The sequence below is a fragment of the Panthera tigris genome, chromosome B1 (assembly GCF_018350195.1).
Source record: "Panthera tigris isolate Pti1 chromosome B1, P.tigris_Pti1_mat1.1, whole genome shotgun sequence".
Classification (NCBI taxonomy): Eukaryota; Metazoa; Chordata; class Mammalia; order Carnivora; family Felidae; genus Panthera; species Panthera tigris.
Genome location: NC_056663.1, coordinates 110,166,397 through 110,185,116, shown reverse-complemented (window position 1 = coordinate 110,185,116; position 18,720 = coordinate 110,166,397).

Genomic DNA, 18,720 nt, shown 5'->3' with positions numbered 1-18,720 from the left:
GGGGGGGGGGGGGGGGTAAGTGAATTTCCTTTTTATCTAACACTTAGCACATAGTAATTGTTTAATACATATTTGTTTAATTGAGTTAAATTGAATATGTGTTTCAAGATGTTCCCCCAGGATGGATGTTACAGTTTGCTCCAGTAAAGGATATTTTCTTACTCAACTTGCTGATTCTCAGTGTTCACATTCCTTTTTTTTTGTAAGTGCTTGCTATGTACCTGTCTTTATGTATTTTGGTGGGATTTAGTTTCTTAACTGCAAAACTAATTTTATTTAAGCACCTTACAGTAGCTCAGTACCACTCATTGGTCATTGTCTGTTGTTAGTAGTTGTTGAAACTGAAGCACTTGTCAAAGGTTATAATACCTAACTAATCCGAGATTTAAGCTCAGTTTCTCTTATTCTAAAGACCACACATTTAACAACTGTGATACCTCCCTTCTTAACCACCTTCCCGCCTTTCTCCTTTTCTTCCTTATTTTATTCTTTGTAGCCAATGTTTTCCATGTTATGGTAGAGATGTACTGTAGTTTATTTAACCATGCTTCTATTGGATAACTAGTTGTCTGCTTTTTTACTACTGAGAGCAATGCTGCAATGAACATCATGTCCACCTTATTGAAATGTATTTGCAGGATAGATTTCTGGAATAGGAATTGGGACAAAGATATCTTTTAGGGGTGCCTGGCTGACTCCTTTGGTAGAACATGAGTTCAAGCCCCATGATGGGCATGGAGCCTACTTAAAAGTTAAAAATACATATATATCTTTTATATTAGTATGTCTGAAATAGCCCAAAATGGTGTATAAATTTTCACTGGGCAACAATTACATTTCCCCCCTTTTTTTTTTTTAATCTAAACTCTTACTAATACAGAATCTGGGGTGCCTCGCTGGCTCACTCAGCAGAGCATGCACCTGTTGATATCAGGGTTATGACTTGGAACCCCTCTTTGGGCATAGAGTTTACTTTTTAAAAAGTACAGGTTGAGCACCTGGGTGGCTCAGTCAGTTAAGCATCCAACTCTTGGTTTTGGCTCAGGTCATGATCTCATGGTTCTTCAGATTGAGCCTGTCAGGCTCCACACTGATAGCTCAGAGCCTGCTTGGGATTCTCTCTCTCCCACTCTCTCTGCACCTTCCCCCCCTTGTGCCTATGCTTGTTCACTCTCGAATAAACTATTAAAAAAAGTACAGGTTCTAATCATAATCAGTCGTTTTCGTTTTTCCCGATCTAAACATGAAAATGTGAAGTGTATTCATGATAAATATGATCATGACGTGAGCCAAAAACAAGATTCAGATACTTAACTGACTAAGCCACCTGGGTGCCCCAACAAATTATTATTTGTAGATTTTTATAGCATGGATAATTTCTTTTTAAGGACTGAACTGCAGAACTTTTTATGTTAACATATCCTTATAAATATGTTCTCCCATTCAACCACTTGCCTTTCAACTTGGTTTATAATACATTTGTTGTATAAATATTTTATATTTTTACAGAGCTGTATCTTTCAGTCTGCTTTTTACAAAATAATTTCCCAGTCAGGAGTCTGTGAATCCTGCCTTCTTTTCTTATTTTCTCATGTTCAGAATATTGACAGATAAGCAGGAATCTTTGAGTTAGCATGAGAGACTTTGTGGACAAGTGCAATCTTTTTTTTTTTTTTTTTTTTAACATTTATTCATTTTTGTGAGACAGAGAATGAGTGGAGGAGGGGCAGAGAGAATTCAAAGCAGGGTTCAGGCTCTGAGCTGTCAGCACAGAGCCCGATGTGGGGCTCAAACCCATGAACCGTAAGATCATGACCTGAGCTAAAGGCAGATGTTCAACCAACTGAGCCACCCAGGTGCCCCGCGGACAAATACAATCTTAATTAAAGCAATATCTTTCTTTAAAAAAGAAGTCACAAATTTTTTTTTTTTTAATACCTTGGGAAGTTTATAATATAAAGAGAATTAAAATGAAAAAGTAGGAAGCAGTCGCACTAGAAGAGTCCACACTATCACTTTTATTTATTCCCCATTTGTCTGATGACTGACTTATCACAAACAAGACTGTCTCATTTATGCAGCTGCACAAGTTATGCACCAGTGCTAGCATTTGCATAGACTACGATGTGAAGGTGTTCTTGGAGGTATATAGTGCACAATCTGCACACTGTACATGACAGCCTAGTGATCCTTAGCTTTTTCTGTTTTGTGATTGAGACCATCCTTACACTGCTGGGGAAATAAGACAAAAAACTAACATTCTTGTAAATTACCACAGTACTCCAGGTCTGAGGTGGTCCAAACCTGGAGACTTGGTTTATATTACAGAGCAGGTTATCAAAATAGGGACTTTCAAGTATAGACCTTATAATAGGGATCTCTAAATGTCAACCTGAGGTTTTGCAACCATTATAGGAAAAATTTCTATAGCAATACTTACGACTATAATATATATAACTATATTGTGAATGTCTACCGAAATGTTTTAGATTTGCTTTATCTTGACTAACCAGGGCTTGGTCTTAAAAGTTGTGTTTTGGGGGCACCTAGCTGATTCAGTGGGTAAAGCATGAGACTCTTACTAATCTTGGGGTCACAAGTTCAAGCCCCATGTTGTGCACAGAGTTTAGTTTTTATTTTATATTTATTTTTTTTTAATTTTTTTTTTTATGTTTATTTATTTTTGAGAGAGAGAGACAGAGTGTGAGCAGGTGAGAGCCAGAGAGAGGAGACACAGAATCTGAAACAGGCTCCAGGCTCTGAGCTGTCAGCACAGAGCCCGACACAGGCTCGAACCCACAAACTGTGACATCATGACCTGAGCTGAAGTCGGATACTTAACCGACTGAGCCACCCAGGTGCCCCCAGAGTTTAATTTTTAAAAAAGCATCTGGGTGACTCTGTCCATTGAGCATCCAACTCTTGATTTCCACCCAGGTCATGATCTCATGATTGTGAGATCAAGCCCCATGTCAGCTACGTGCTGAGAGTGGAGTTTGCTTAAGATTCTCTCTTTTTACTCTGCCTTTCTCCCATGAGCATGTGCGTGGTCACTTTCTATTTATCTGGGGAAAAAAAAAAGTCAACTACACTCACTTAATATGGCGCCCAAACTCGTCCCAAGATCAAAAGTCGTATGCTGTACCAACCAAGCCGGCCAGGCACCCCAGGCATAGAGCTTACTAAAAATATATATAATAATGTTTTCATATTTGAATAGCTTATTGAAATGATAATATTTATTGGCTTAAAATATTACTAAACTTAATTTCATTTGCTTCCTTTTTAATGTTGCTATAGAAAATTTTATTTTTTTAATTTGTTTTTAATGTTTATTTTTGAGGAAGAGAGAGTATGCACACACGAGTAGGGGAGGGGCAGTAAGAGAGGGAGACAGAAGGTAGGAAGCAGGCTCAGGCTGGTGCAGACAGCAGAGAGCCCATGCAGGGCTCTCCAACTCAGAAACCTTGAGATCATAACCTGAGCTGAAGTCAGATGCTTAACCAACTGAGCTACTCAGGAACCCCCGCTAATAGAAAACTTTAAATTACTTACATGCCTCACATTATATTTCAGTAAGATAGCACTGACTTGGAGAAACCACAATACAACTTGAATCAGTGGTAGTATTTATAGTAATAGCTTTTATACTGACTCAGTTACTGAAAGAATCAACTGGAAATATCCAAATGCTTATTGCTCTACAAAAGACTTAGTCGATACTAGGAAAAGAAAAGTCTGTTCTAGGTCTTACCATTTGGTAAGCTTTGTTATCTTTTGATTGGAATAGATCTGAATTTGTATTTCTGTAAGTCCCTAGTGGGGTAAGTAAATAAAAATTGTCGGGGGTGCCTCGCTGGCTCAGTTGGTAGAACATGCAACTCTAGATCTCAGGGTTGTGAGTTCAAGCCCCATGTCAGGCATAGAGCTTAAAAAAAATTATCAGGATTTAAGGGGTTTCTCCCCCCCATACCTGAAGAACTTTTCATGAAATTAGTAACCAAACACACACCTGCCTAATCCTTATTTTAAGTAAAGTGATACTTAGAAAAATTGGGTGAATGTATTAAAATTAATCTTGATATACTGTGGGTTAACTAGTGAATTCATTATATAATTGATAAATTAGAGTTTGGATCCAATGGATGTGGTCAAATAATGTTTATCTTACAGTACTTAAGTATTACAAAATCCAAGGGTACCTGGGTGGCTCAGTCGGTTGAATGACTGACCTTGGGTCAGGTCATGATCACATGGTTAATGAGTTCGAGCCCTGCATATAGCTGGCTGCCTTCAGCCTGGAGCCCTCTTCAGATCCTCTGTCCCTCCATCTCTGCCCCTCCCCCACTCGTGCTCTTTCTCTCTCAAAAATAAGTATTACAAAATCCATTATTTCTGTTACAATATAATAAATGTCGGCCCACAAAGGTGTGCAAGAAGTATAACTTTATATTTTTATAATTCAACTTAATTTCAATTTCAAGCCCTACTTTCTACAAAATTCTTAACCTCAGTCAATGTAGGGTTCTCTCCCTTTTTCTTAAAAGTTGAGTCAATATTAGATGCTTATGCAATACCAAGTGGGAGGGGCACCTATTTGTTTCCAGTCCTATTATCTGAGAAGGCCACTGCCCCAGTTCCAAGTCATTCATTCACTCCAGGTTTATAAGTATCCCTTGTTCCTGCATACTTAGCCCAAAAGTTCTCATGCCACTTCTCAAGCATGCTCACGACTGGTAAATAACTACAGAGCTTTTGTGCTGTGCTATAACTTGCCCGTCTCATGAAGTAAACACTCCGTGACTGTTGATTTACTTCTCTTCACCTGTCAGAGTAAGGATAGGTCAGTATGGGACCCAGCAACATATTTACAGAATAAGTATGCAAGAAAAAAAAATTAAAAGAAAGAATAAGTGTGCAAGAGCAAGTGAGAAATATTTTGTTTTTGAGAGAGCACAACGGGAGGGGCAGAGAGAGGGCGACAGAGGATCTGAAGCGAGCTCTGTGCTGACAGCAGAAAGCCCCAATGTGGGTCTTGAACTCAGGAACCACAAGATCATGACCTGAGCTGAAGTCAGATGCCCAACTGACTGAGCTACCCATATGCCCCTTCTCTTTGGTTTTTGTTTGTAAGTAGGCTTTACACCCAATGTGGGGCCAGAACTCATGAAAATGAGATCAGGAACCGAATGTCCTACTGACTGAACAGTTAGATGCCCTATTATTTACTATTTTTTGGTTGCAAGAAATAGAAACTAACTCCACTAGATTAAGCAAAGGGAAAAAAAATTATTGTAAATACAAGGGAACCTTGTGAAATCTGAGAAAGAAGTAAATGAAGTACAGGAGCCAGGACAGCTCTGGATTTCCTCACAGATTTTAGAGAGGCTAATTACTGTTCAGTCGATTCAGCAACAGTGTTCTCCAGGCTCATGGACTCTCAGTTCAAAATTCCCATTTCCCTTAGGAGACCAACTCTCATGACCAAGCTTGGGTCGAGTCGAGTGCATTCTTGCACTATTATTAATTATAATAAGTAGATAGTCTGAAAGACGACTACAGGTTTAGGATTCATTCTTCAAGACGACAGCAAAGGTTGTTAGCTGACCTTTGCTACCATCTCTTGTATCAGTAGAGTTAAGAAAACAGCACATGTGGGGAGCCTGGGTGGCTCAGTCGGTTGGGCGGCCGACTTCGCTCAGGTCATGATCTTGCGGTCCGTGAGTTCGAGCCCCGCGTGGGGCTCTGTGCTGACAGCTCAGAGCCTGGAGCCTGTTTCAGATTCTATGTCTCCCTCTCTCTGACCCTTCCCTGTTCATGCTCTGTCTCTCCCTGTCTCAAAAATAAATAAAACATTAAAAAAAAAATTAAAAAAAAAAAACAGCACATGTAAAAATGCGAAAGGAGGAACTTGCCTGGTGTGTTTGAAAAATCTCAGCAGCTGAAGAAAGTTGGTAAAAAGAAAATAGGGAAAGATAAAGAATAGGATAGGTTGATAAGGATCGGTCTATAGAAATTTTTTGAATGTCAGATTCAGGGATTTACCCTGTAGCAACTGTAGATTTTATTTTTTTATTTTTTTTTTTATTTTTTATTTTTTTTATTTTTGGGACAGAGAGAGACAGAGCATGAACGGGGGAGGGACAGAGAGAGAGGGAGACACAGAATCGGAAACAGGCTCCAGGCTCTGAGCCATCAGCCCAGAGCCCGACGCGGGGCTCGAACTCACGGACCGTGAGATCGTGACCTGGCTGAAGTCGGACGCTTAACCGACTGCGCCACCCAGGCGCCCCTCAACTGTAGATTCTAAACAAGGGAAAGATACCATAAAGTATCAGTGTAAAAAAACCAGCATCAATATGTCAACTATTGGAAGGAAAGAAGGAAGAAACAAGTAAGTATCTGGCTCTTGATCTCAACTCAGGTCTTAATCTGTTTTGTGAGTTCAAGACCCGTTATGGGCTACAAGCCCAACATGGAGCTTACTTTAAAAAAAAAAAAGTGTCAGTTGGGGGTAGTGCCTGGGTGGCTCAGTCGGTTAAGCGTCTGACTCTTGCTTTTGGCTCAGGTCATGATCTCACGGTTCATGAGTTTGAGCCCCATGTCAGGCTCTGTGCTGACAGTTGTGGGCCTGTTGGGATTCTGTCTCCCTCTCTGCCCCTCCTCTGCTTGCTCTCTCTCAAAAATAAATAAACGTTTAAAAAAAAAGTTCTTAAAAAAAAACTATTAGACTATTTCAGTCATGAAGAAGTGGAGTTCAGAGAAAATGAAAAAGATGTTATGAATGCAAGGTCTAGGTCAGAAGAGCTAACAGTCCTTGGTGACTGATCAGATAAAAAATGGTGGAAATGGAAGAGTAAAAGCTATCTAAGAAATTCTAGGCTAGGTGACAGAACACAACAATTGATTTTAAAAAATAAAATAAGTTCGAGACCCACATCAGGCTCTGCACTGACCATGCAGAGCCTGCTTCGGACGTTCTCTCCCTCTGTCTCTGCCCCTTCCCCACACACAAACTCTCTCTCAAAATGAACTATAAATAAATAAATACATAAGTAAGGTTAAGATGAGAGTTGATTTTCAGGAGGTGCGCTGGTGGGGTGAGGATATAATTAGCAACTTTTTAACATGTTAATTTGAGGGTGGAGTTCTGTATGAAAATGTCCTACAAACTGTTGGACGAATAGAAACTACAATCATAATACAAGAGGCCAAATACAAGGATTTTGGGTTTCTCCCAAATAGCTGTGTATAAAAACTGATGCCAGGGCAATATCTGGGAATGTAAGGTTATATGTGTTAGTCATACATTTGTAACAATTATATATTTAGTTGTTTAAATATGCAGAAGCACAGAGCTAAAATTCAGTAAAAGTAACCTAGCTAATCACTTTATGTTGCATAAAGCACCACTGTTTATGTCCTATAAACAGCACCAACAACTACCTTGTCAACTTCTTAAGAAGCACAGCATGTATACTGAAAACTGTACTTTGTGTTTTTGTTTTTTGAAGCTTAGTAAAGATCAATGAAATTTTACAAAAGGAACACATAGGTAAGCAGCACCCAAATCAAGAACTATCATCATGAGCACCCTCGGAGTCCCTCTTCCAGCCACCCCCACTCCCTCCACAAAGGGAGGAAACTTAGCATAGATTACTTTCACCTGATTTTGTACTTTATATAAGTAGAATCAAATGTTTAGATGTTCTTTTGTGTCATTGGTGTGGTCATTCCAGGAAAAACTCTAAATCTTCAAAAAAGAACTAGTTCTTTACATTACTATATGTTTATCCAATTGAATGCTTTGCAGAGGTTAAGATTGAAGTGGAGGAAAGATGTTACAAGTCTGTAATAGAGTATGAGCCCATCTGGGTAAATATATTAAAGATAATGTATCTACTTCAAAAAGCATTTATCATATTTGTGCTGTTGCATACATTAAAAACATTTTATTATTATTTTAATGTTTGTTTATTTTGAGAGAGACGAGGCAAGCCAGGGGATGGACAGAATCCCAAGAGAGAGAATCTCAGGGCTCAAACTCAAGAAGCTTGAGGTCATGACTTAAACCAAAATCAAGAGTCAGACATTTAACCCACCAATCCACCCAGATGCCTCTTTACATTAAACACATTTTAGAATACTACATAGGAAATTGATAACAGTGATGCCTTTGGTGAAGATGACCTGAAGTAAAGACAGACTTTTTGGGGGCTCCTGGGCGGCTCCATCGGTTGAGAATCCTACTCCAGCTCAGGTCATGATCTCAGGGTGTGTGGGCTCGAGCCCCCCCATAGGACTCTGTGCTGACAGCTCAGAGCCTGGTGCCTGCTTTGGATTCTGTGTCTCCCTCTCTCTCCTTGCCCCTCCCCTGCTTGCACTCTGTCTTTCTCTCTCTCAAAAATAAACATAAAATAATTTAAAAAAAAAAACAGACTTTTTAATTTTAGCTCTTTGTGTCTTTAATTTTAACAACCATGAATTTTATTCAAGTAAAAAAAACATGAGTAGAAAGTTGAAGAATCCTTTAAATACAATCCTCGCATTTAATTTGAGAACCCTTGTTGACTATTGTGGTAATAAAACATTGGCCCAAGAACTTAAATCACAGCACTGAAAATGTCTGAAAATTCTAGGAGTAACTGGTGACCCACTTAAAATTGTTGATTTAAGCTGTTAAAATTGTTGATTTAAACTTTGAATCAGGCCATTTTCACAGTCATGATTTTCAAGCTCCCAGAATAAAATCAGAATGATAATTAGTATGCGTATCTATTACTCAGGAAATCCAAACAGTTTTAAAAGAAAGTAATGGAAAAAACAAAAAGAAAAGAATGTTTGGGAGCTTTAGCTGCTATTACTAAGGAAACCAACTCTATTTGCCCTGTCACTGGATTTTAAAAAAGAAGACCAACAAGTTTGATAAACAATAAGGAAGAAAGACTAAGAGAGTGAAGAAAGGTTTTTAAATTCTCGCAAGTACTGAAAATAACTTTTTTTTTTTTTTAAGTAGGCCCCATGCCCAACATGGTATTTGAACTCACAACCCAGAGATTAAGACTCACATGCTATACCAACTGAGCCAGCCAGCACTCCCCTGTCCCCCAGTTGGGGTTGTGAGTTCAAGCCCCAGGTTGGATATAGAGCCTACTTAAATTAAAAAAAAAAAAAAAAAAAAAAAAAAAAATTGCCTATTATATTTGAGTTACATAAATAACACAAATTTATTAAGGAAAAAATTAGAAATTGTATGAGAACAAAACAGAAAAGAAAGTCACCAAAATTTTATACAGGTTATTACACTTTCATAACCTCTTATGTTTACATAGTGACTAGTATACTGTAAAGATTTTTCTGTCAGTAGATATTACCTTCTCCAAGTGAGGTTTATGTTTTATTTTTATTTTTTAAGATTTTATTTTTAAGTAATCTCTACACCCAATGTGGGGCTCAGACTTAAAATCCTAAAATCAAGAGTTGCATGTTCTGAGTGAGCAGGCCAGGTGCCCCTCCAAATCATGTTTTTAATCTACAGAATATGGACAGTAATATTATGTACCGTATAGCACAGGCCTGGCATATGATAATCATTCAAAAATAGCATCTTTTTTTTTTTTTTTTTTTTTTTTTTTTAAAGCACCTGGGGGGTGTTCAGTCATTAAGCATCTGACTTCAGCTCAGGTCCTAATCTTATGGTTTGTGAGTTCAAGTCCTACATTGGTTGCGCTCGAGCACCACAGTGGGTGAGCTCAAGCCCTGCTTTGGGTGAACATGAGCCCCACTTTGGGTGAGCCCCACTTCCCTCTCTCTCTTCTCCTCTTGGGATTCTCTCTCTCTCTCTGTCCCTCACTCACATGCGCCCCCCCCCAATAAATAAATAAATGTTTGTTTATTTATTCTGAGAGAGAGAAAAGAATATGAGAGGGGCAGAGAGAGGGAGAGAGAGAAACCCAAGCAGGCTCTGCACTGCCAGCATGGAGCCCAATGAGGGGCTTGAACCCACAAACCACAAGATCATGACCTGAGAAGAAACCAAGAGGCAGACACTAGACTGAGCCACCCAGGTGCCCCACATTGTTATTTTTATTTTTATTTCTTTATTTTTGAGAGAGAGAGAGTGCGCAAGTGAGCAAGGGGCAGGGTGCGGGGGGGGGGGGTGGAATCCCATGAGGGGCAGACAGAGACAGAAAAAGAGAAGTGGGGCTTACCTGGGGCTCGTGTGTGTTTCTTTTTTTTTTTTTTTTTTTTTTTAACCCAAAGCAGGGCTTGTGTTGACCGGAAGTAGGCCTCAAGCTTGCCCCATGTGGAACTCAAAATGTGAGATCATGACCTGAGCCCAAGTCAGAAGCTTAACGGCTGAGCTACTTAGGCACCCCTACAATGTTATTTTTAATAGCTACTTAATCCCTTTATGTTATCTACTATAGATTCTTTTTTAAAGATTTTTTGTTTTTAGAAATTTTATTTAACTATTTTTTATTTTTTTTATTTTTTTTTAAATTTTTTTTTTAACGTTTTTTATTTATTTTTGAGACAGGGAGAGACAGAGCATGAACAGGGGAGGGTCAGAGAGAGGGAGACACAGAATCCGAAACAGGCTCCAGGCTCTGAGCTGTCAGCACAGAGCCTGACGCGGGGCTCGAACTCACGGACTGCGAGATCATGACCTGAGCTGAAGTCGGCGGCTTAACCGACTGAGCCATCCAGGCGCCCCAATTTTTTATTATTTTAGAGAGAGTGGGGAGTAAGGGAAGGGGGCAGAGGAAGAGAGAATCAAGCAGGCTCCATGGTCAGTGCAGATCCCGACTCAGGTCTCGATCTCATGACCTGAGCAGAAATCAAGAGTTGGTTGCTTAACTGACTGAGCCACCCAGACATGCCAAGATTTTTTTTTTAATTTTAGTTTTAAGTAGTTTTTATCTGTACCCAATGTGGGGCTCAAACTTACAACCCTGAGATCAAAAGTCACATGCTCTACCGAATGAGCCAGCCAGGCACCCCCTACTATAAGCTATTAATGAAACAATTATTGCTTGACATTTGGTTTCCTAATTTTCTTTTAATTTAAAAAAAACTTTTTTTAACGTTTGTTCATTTTTCAGAGACAGAGACAAAGTGTGAGTGGGGGAGGGGCAGAGAGAGAGGGAGACACAGAATCTGAACCAGGCTCCAGGGTCTGACCTGTCAGCACAGAGCCTGGTGCAGGCCTCGAACTCACAGACCACAAGATTGTGACCTGAACCAAAGTCCAATGTTTAACCGACTGAGCCACCCAGGTGCCCCTCTAATTTTTTATTATTATATGTGTGTGCTTAGAAAAAATTCCTAGAAGTGTTTATGACAGGCAAGGGGTGCAGTACAAAGAAAGTGAAGGAAGTGGTCCATGAATTCCTAAGGGCCTGCTAAATATTTCTAAACGCATTTTTCCCCCTCCTATAAAGTTCATACGGTTTGTGCCATGCATGTCAAGTACTTATGTTGCTACCATAACCATGACTGACTAGACCAGAGCCAAAAGCAAATGTGTGGCCTAGACCTAGGGGAGGCCAAGTGTCTCTGGGGCGTCTGGGAGTCAAATCCCATCCAGTTGGTTTGCCACCAACTGGATGCCCAGCATCACCTTCTCTCCTGGGTGATAGGTGTCCCGATGAACAGACCGAGCTCCTGCGGTGCTGCTCCAAGAGGATTGCTCTTATCCAAAGCTTGACTGAATGGCTGAGGAGCTGACATCTGTGTCTTATACTGAAGAGACATGGGTATGTCTCTCTGCTATGACTCTTCTAGAACCTGATCTTCCATCTTTAAAATGAAATAGGAGGGGCGCCTGGGTGGCTCAGTCGGTTGAGCGGCTGACTTCGGCTCAGGTCACGATCTCACGGTCCGTTGAGTTCGCAGTCCGTGAGTTCGAGCCCCGCGTCGGGCTCTATGCTGACAGCTCAGAGCCTGGAGCCTGTTTCGGATTCTGTGTCTCCCTCTCTCTGACCCTCCCCCGTTCATGCTCTGTGTCTCTCTGTCTCAAAAATAAATAAACGTTAAAAAAAAAAATTTTTTTTTTAAATAAAATGAAATAGGAGAAACTGGAAGGAACACCTTATGAGACATACTAAGGCACTATAAATTTGTCTTCGTTCTGAATACAGCGGTTGTACTTCAGAGCACTAGCTGAACTGTTGCTCTCTATCCGGGCGAGCATAAGTACTCATACATGCTGTTTCTTCCCAGTTGTGGGTTCAGTGTTTGACTGAGCTGACTGAGAACACTGTCTCTCTGGGGTGACTGGGTGATAGCTCAGTCAGTTGAGTGTCCGACTCTTGATTTCGCCTCTGGTCATGATCCCAGGGTTGTGGGATGGAGCCCTGTGTCATTCCTGCTTAAGATTCCCTCTCTTTCTCTCTCTCCCCCTCTGCGTCTCTACCCCACTCGAGCTCTCTCTCTGCCTCTCTCTCTCTCTCTCTCTCTCTCTCTCTCTCTCAAATAAAAAAATTAAATAGGGGTGCCTGAATGGCTCAGTTGGTTAAGCATCCTACTCTTGATCTCAGCTCAGGTCATGATCTCATGGTTCATGGGATAGAGCCCCAGCTCAGGCTCTGTGCTGACAGCTCAGAGCCTGCTTGGGATTCTCTCTGCCCCCTCCCCCGCCTCAAAATAAATAAACACACTTTAAAAAAATGAAATAAAGGAGCTCACCTGGGTGGCTTGGTTAAGTGGCCGACTTCAGCTCAGGTCATGATCTCATGGTTTGTGAGTTCGAGACCCACATCAGGCTCTATGTGGACAGCTCAGAGCCTGGAGCCTGCTTCAGATTCTCTCTCTCTCTCTCTCTCTCTCTCTGCCCCTCCCCCCACTCATGCTCTCTTTCTCTGTCTCTCCAAAATAAACATACATACATACATAAAGTGGTTTTAAAAAAATCACAGCCTTTCTGGGGTTCCTGGCTGGTTCAGTCAGTAGAGCATATGACTCTTCATTTCAGGTTTCTGAGTTCAAGCTCCACATTGAGCATAGAGCTTACTTTAAAAAAAATATTTAAAAACAATGAAACAAATAAAACCACAGTCTTTCTAAGAATAAGCTGTCCAAAAGCTTCTGATCACATCATACTATTGACTTGAATTCCCCATTGGTCCCACCCAGGACTCTAATCCTCAGGACTATTCTTTCCTTTTATGGACATATTTTGTTTTGGATGGTGCTGACTTTGGTCTCAGCTTTAATATATCATATATCAAATTATCTTAGATTACTCTTAAAGGAGAAAAGCTGACCTCAATATCAGTGAATAAATAGATTTTTCAGTTTAACAATGGACCCTATTCTCTATTATACACTTATCCTCTCTAACCAAAAACTATCCACTTTGGTTTTTCAGGTGGCCTAAAGGTCATCTCCCTATCCATATTTGATTACAAGTGTGTGGAAGAATGGGCCTAATTTATACATAGTGTATTTTTTAAATGCTTTTTTTATTTTGATAAGGAGCAAGGGGAAAGGGCAGAGAGAGAATCCCAGGCAGGCTCCATGCTGTCATGCTCACGGTCAGTGTAGAGCCCCCACAGGGCTCCATCCCACAATGCTGAGATCATGACCTGAGCTGAAATCAAGAGTCAGACACAACCGACTGAGCCACCCAGGTGCCACTAGAGTATATATTTTTAAAGATTTTGGGGATGCCTGGGTGGCTCAGTCGGTTAAGCGGCCGATTTCGGCTCAGGTCACGATCTCGCGGTCCGTGAGTTCAAGCCTCGCATCGGGCTCTGCTGACAGCTCAGAGCCTGGAGCCTGTTTCAGATTCTGTGTCTCCCTCTCTTTGACCCTCCCCCGTTCATGCTCTGTCTCTCTCTGTCTCAAAAATAAATAAACGTTAAAAAAATAAAATAAAATAATAAAGGTTTTGATTAAAAAAGTTTTCTTAAATGTTTATTTATTTTTGAGAGACAGAGAGAGAGCACAAGCAGGGGAGGAGCAGAGAGAGAGGGAGACACAGAATCTGAAGCAGGTTCCAGGCTCTGAGCTGTCAACACAGAGCCTGACACAGGGCTCAAACTCACGAACTGCAAGATCATGACCTGAGCCTAAGTCACTTAACCCACTGAGCCACCCAGGTGCCCCAGAGATTTTTATTTTTAAGTAATCTCTACAGCCAACATGGGGCTTGAACTCACAACCCCAAGATCAAGAGTTGCATGCTCCACCCACTGAGCCAGCCATGTACCCCTACAGTGTATTTAATTCTCTATAATATACACCGGATATCGATTTCTTTCTAATTATAAAATAAATATAGTTAAGTGAAAAAGCAAGTTGAAGAGTAAAACAATTTCACTCATATAAAACATGTTTACATACATACAGATATAAAATTTATATTTGCATACAAAAAATAGGGACAAATATAAGCCAAAATATTAACAGTGGCTATATCTGCAGAGTGGGATCTGGTGTAGATTTTCACTTTTTACTTTATTTTTTTAACATATATATATATATTTTTTTATTTTTATTTTTTTAATGTTTATTTTTGACAGACAGCGGATGAGCGGGGGAGGGACAGAGAGAGAGGGAGACAGAATCCAAAGCAGGCTCCAGGCTCTGAGCTGTCAGCACAGATCCTGACGTGGGGCTTGAACTCCAGGAGTGTGAGATCATGACCTGAGCTGAAGTCGGACGCTCAATCGACTGAGCCACCCAGTTACCCCTAACATATATTTTTTAATATTTATTTTTGTGAGAGAGAGAGAGAGACAGAGTGTGAACAGAGGAGGGACAGACAGAGAGGGAGACACAGAATCCGAAGTAGGCTCCAGGCACTGAGCTGTCAGCACAGAGCCTGACATGGGGCTTGAACCCATGAACCATGAGATCATGATCTGAGCCGAAGTCAGTCGCTTAACCAACTGAGCCACCCAGGTGCCCCTTTCACTTTTTACTTTATACAACTCTGTATTAATTAATAATAAAAGTGAATACAGGTGTTTACTGTGCCAAACACTATAGCAAGCACTATATATTTATAATTCATACTTAGAACAATCCTATGAGATAGATACATTTACATATGAAGAAACTGAGGATCAGAGAGATTAAGAAACTTGTCCAAGATCACAGGCTAATAAAAGGGAGAGCTGGGATTTTAAACCAGGTCTCCCCAGTGCCCAGATAAGTTCCTGGTGCATAGAAAGCATCAAAATAGATATGTTGGTCATCTTGATAGATGCAGAGAAAGTATTTAACAAAATTCAACATCTTTCATGATAACACTCTCAACAAATTAGCTATAGAAGCAATTTACCTCAACATAATAAACACTTTATATGACAAGCCCATCATACTTGTGAACATCATACTCCATGAAAAGCTGAAAGTCTTTCCTCTAAGATCCGGAATAATAAGACAAGGGTGCCCACTCCTACCACTTCTATTGACCATAACACTGGGAGTCCTAGCCAGAGCAACCAGGCAAAAAAAAAGAAAGCACAAGGAAATAGAAAAGGAAGAAGGGAAATTGTGTTTGCAGGTGACAATGCTCTTATATATGAAAAGAACTACAGACTCCACCAAAAACTGTTAATACTAATAAGTGAATTCAGTAAAGTTGAAGGATGAAAGATTGACACACAAAAATTTGTTGCGTTTCTGTTCACTAACAATGAACTATTTACAATAGCATCAAAAAGAGTAAAATATGGAGTGCCTGGCTGGATCAGTCAATAGAATATGCAACTCTTGATCTCAGGGTTGTGTGTTCAAGCCCCATGATGGGAATAGAGTTCACTTTAAAAATATTTAGGAAGAAATTTAACCAAGGAGCTGAAACACATATTTACTAAAAACTATGACACTTTGATGAAAGAAATTGAAGAAGACACAAATAAACAGAAAGATACCCTATGAATTGGAAGAATTAATATTGTTAAAATGTCCATATTACCTGAAGCTATCTACGGATTCATTGCAATCCCTATCAAAACTTCAATGGCATTTTTCACAGAAATAGGAAAAAGAAGCCTAAAATTTGTATGGAACCACAAAAGACCTTGAATAGTCAAAGCAATCCTAAGAAAGAACAAAGCTAAAGGCATTTTGCTCTCTGATTTCAAACTATATTACAAAGCTATGTTATTTTTTAAAAGTATGGTACTGGCATAAAAATAGACACATAGACCAATGGAACAGAATAGAGAGCCTAGAAATAGACCCATGCACGTACAGTCAACTAATCTTTGACATGGCAACAAGAATTCACAATGGGTAAAGTATCTCAATAAATGGTGTGGGAAAACTGGAGAGACAAGTGGAAAATAATGAAATTGGACCTTATACCATACATAAAAATTAACTCAAAATGGATTAAAGGTTTAAATGTAGAACTTGGAACTATAAAACACCTGGAAGAAAACATAAGGAAAAGCTCCTTGATAATGGTCTTGGCAATGATTTTTTGGATTGGACACCAAAAGCTTAGGCAACAAAGGCAAAAATAAACAAGTGGAACAATGTCAAATTGAAAAACTTATGTACAGCAGAGGAAACAACAAACAAAATGAAAAAGCAACATATAAGAGCAGTGCCTGGGTGGAACAGGCAGTTAAGCATCTGATCTCATAGTTCGTGAGTTCAAGCCCTGCATGAGACTCTGCACTGACAGTGTGGAGCCTGCTTGGAATTCTCTGTCTCCCTCTCTTTCTCTGTACCTCCCTCACTCCTTCTTTCTCTCTCAGAAAAAGAAAGAAAGAAAGAAAGAAAGAAAGAAAGAAAGAAAGAGAAAGAAAGAAAGAAAGAAAGAAAGAAAGAAAGAAAGAAAGAAAAGCAACATGGAATGAGAGAAAATATTTGCAAATCACATATCTGATATAAAATATAAGGAAATTATATAAATTGATAGCCAAAAAAAATCTGATTAAAATATGGGCAGAGGACCTAAAATAAAGACATACAGATGGTACTGTATGTAGGTTCCTAAAAAGGTACTCAATATTAGTAATTATCAGGGAAATTAAAATCAACCACAAAAGATACCACCTCACACATGTCAGCATGGCTATTGTGTATAGGACAATAGATACCAAGTGTTGGGAAGGGTGTGAAAAAACGGGAATACTTGTACACTGTTAGCGGGAATGTGAAGTGGTAACAGCCATTAGGGAAAAAACAATATGGAGATTCCTAAAAAATTTAAAAATAGTGCTACCATGTAATCTAGCAATCCCACTTCTGGGTATATATACAAAGAAAATAAAATCAGTATCTTGAAGAGATATTTGCACCCCCAAGTTCACTGCAGCATTTATTAACAATAACCAAGAAATGGAAACAACCAAATTGTTGACAAACGAATGCATAAGGAAAATGTGTTATATGGATAAGTGGAATACTACTCGGCCATAAAAAAATGAAATCCTGCCATTGGTGACAACATGGATAATCCTGGAAGACATTATGCTAAGTGAAATAAGTCAGGCACGGAAACACTGTATGATCTCACTTACATGCATAATCTAAAAAAGTCAAACTCATAGAACTACAAAGTAGAATGGTGGTTGCCAGGGGCTGCAGGTGGTAGAAATGGGGTGATGTCAAAGGGCATAAACTTTCAGTTATAAGATAGTAAGTTCTGAGGATCTAATGATCTAATCTACACATGGTGACTGCAGTTAATAATACTGTATTGTATACTTGAAATGTACTATGAAAAGTAAATCTTCAGTGTTCTCATCATAAAAAAAGGAAAAATAAAAAATTGGTAACTATGTGAGGTGATGTATGTGTTAACTAACTTGATTGTGGTTATCATTTCATAATGTATACATAAATCATTATATTGTGGGGCAACTGGGTGGCTCAGTCGGTTAGGCATCCGACTTCGGCTCAGGTCATGATCTCACGGTTCATGGGTTCGAGCCCCAGGTTGGGCTCTGTGCTGACAGCTCAGAGCCCGGAACCTGCTTCGGATTCTGTGTCTCCCTCTCTCTGCCCTTGCCCTGCTTATGCTGCCTCTCTCTGTGTCAAAAATAACTTAACTTTTAAAAAAATGTTTTTAAATTATTGTATTGTACACCCTTAAGGAAAGATTAAACATTATGAATAAATTAAGCTTATTTTAATTAGCATCAGTAAGGTATTTTTGATTACTTAAATACTAAAAACAGAAGAAATATTCACTTACATGTATTATTAACTTCAAATTATTCCTATTTAGTGATACTGTACATGCTGTTAGTCCATCTTCAAGTACTGCCAAGGAATATATGTCAAAATAGCGAATAAAATTTTTTCAGTTATTCTTTAAATCAGATTTTAACTAATTCAGACATCTTTCTCCATTGGTTTAATTTGTGAGGCCAACATCTATGAAATCACATAGAAGTATATTAACTGTAGATCTGGGTTCTACTGAGCATTTCTCCTCAGAGATGGCCATCTTTGTGGAATCTTTAGGGAGTATTTCATGTTGTTTATGATAGGGACTCAAAACCCTATCCTACCACTTACTAGCTAACTGCTTTTGGGAATTTTCTTCACCTTTTTCTGCCTCAGTTTTCCAAACTACGAAGTAGAGATTAGGATAATACTCTATTGTAGAGCATGTGGGGAAAATTAAGTCAGTTAATAGGTCTCATGTGCTTAGTACAATATCGGGCATGTAGCAAGGGCTCTATACATACTCATTGCTATAAGAAAAAAGATTAACTGGTATTTATGTAAATAATACAATAATCT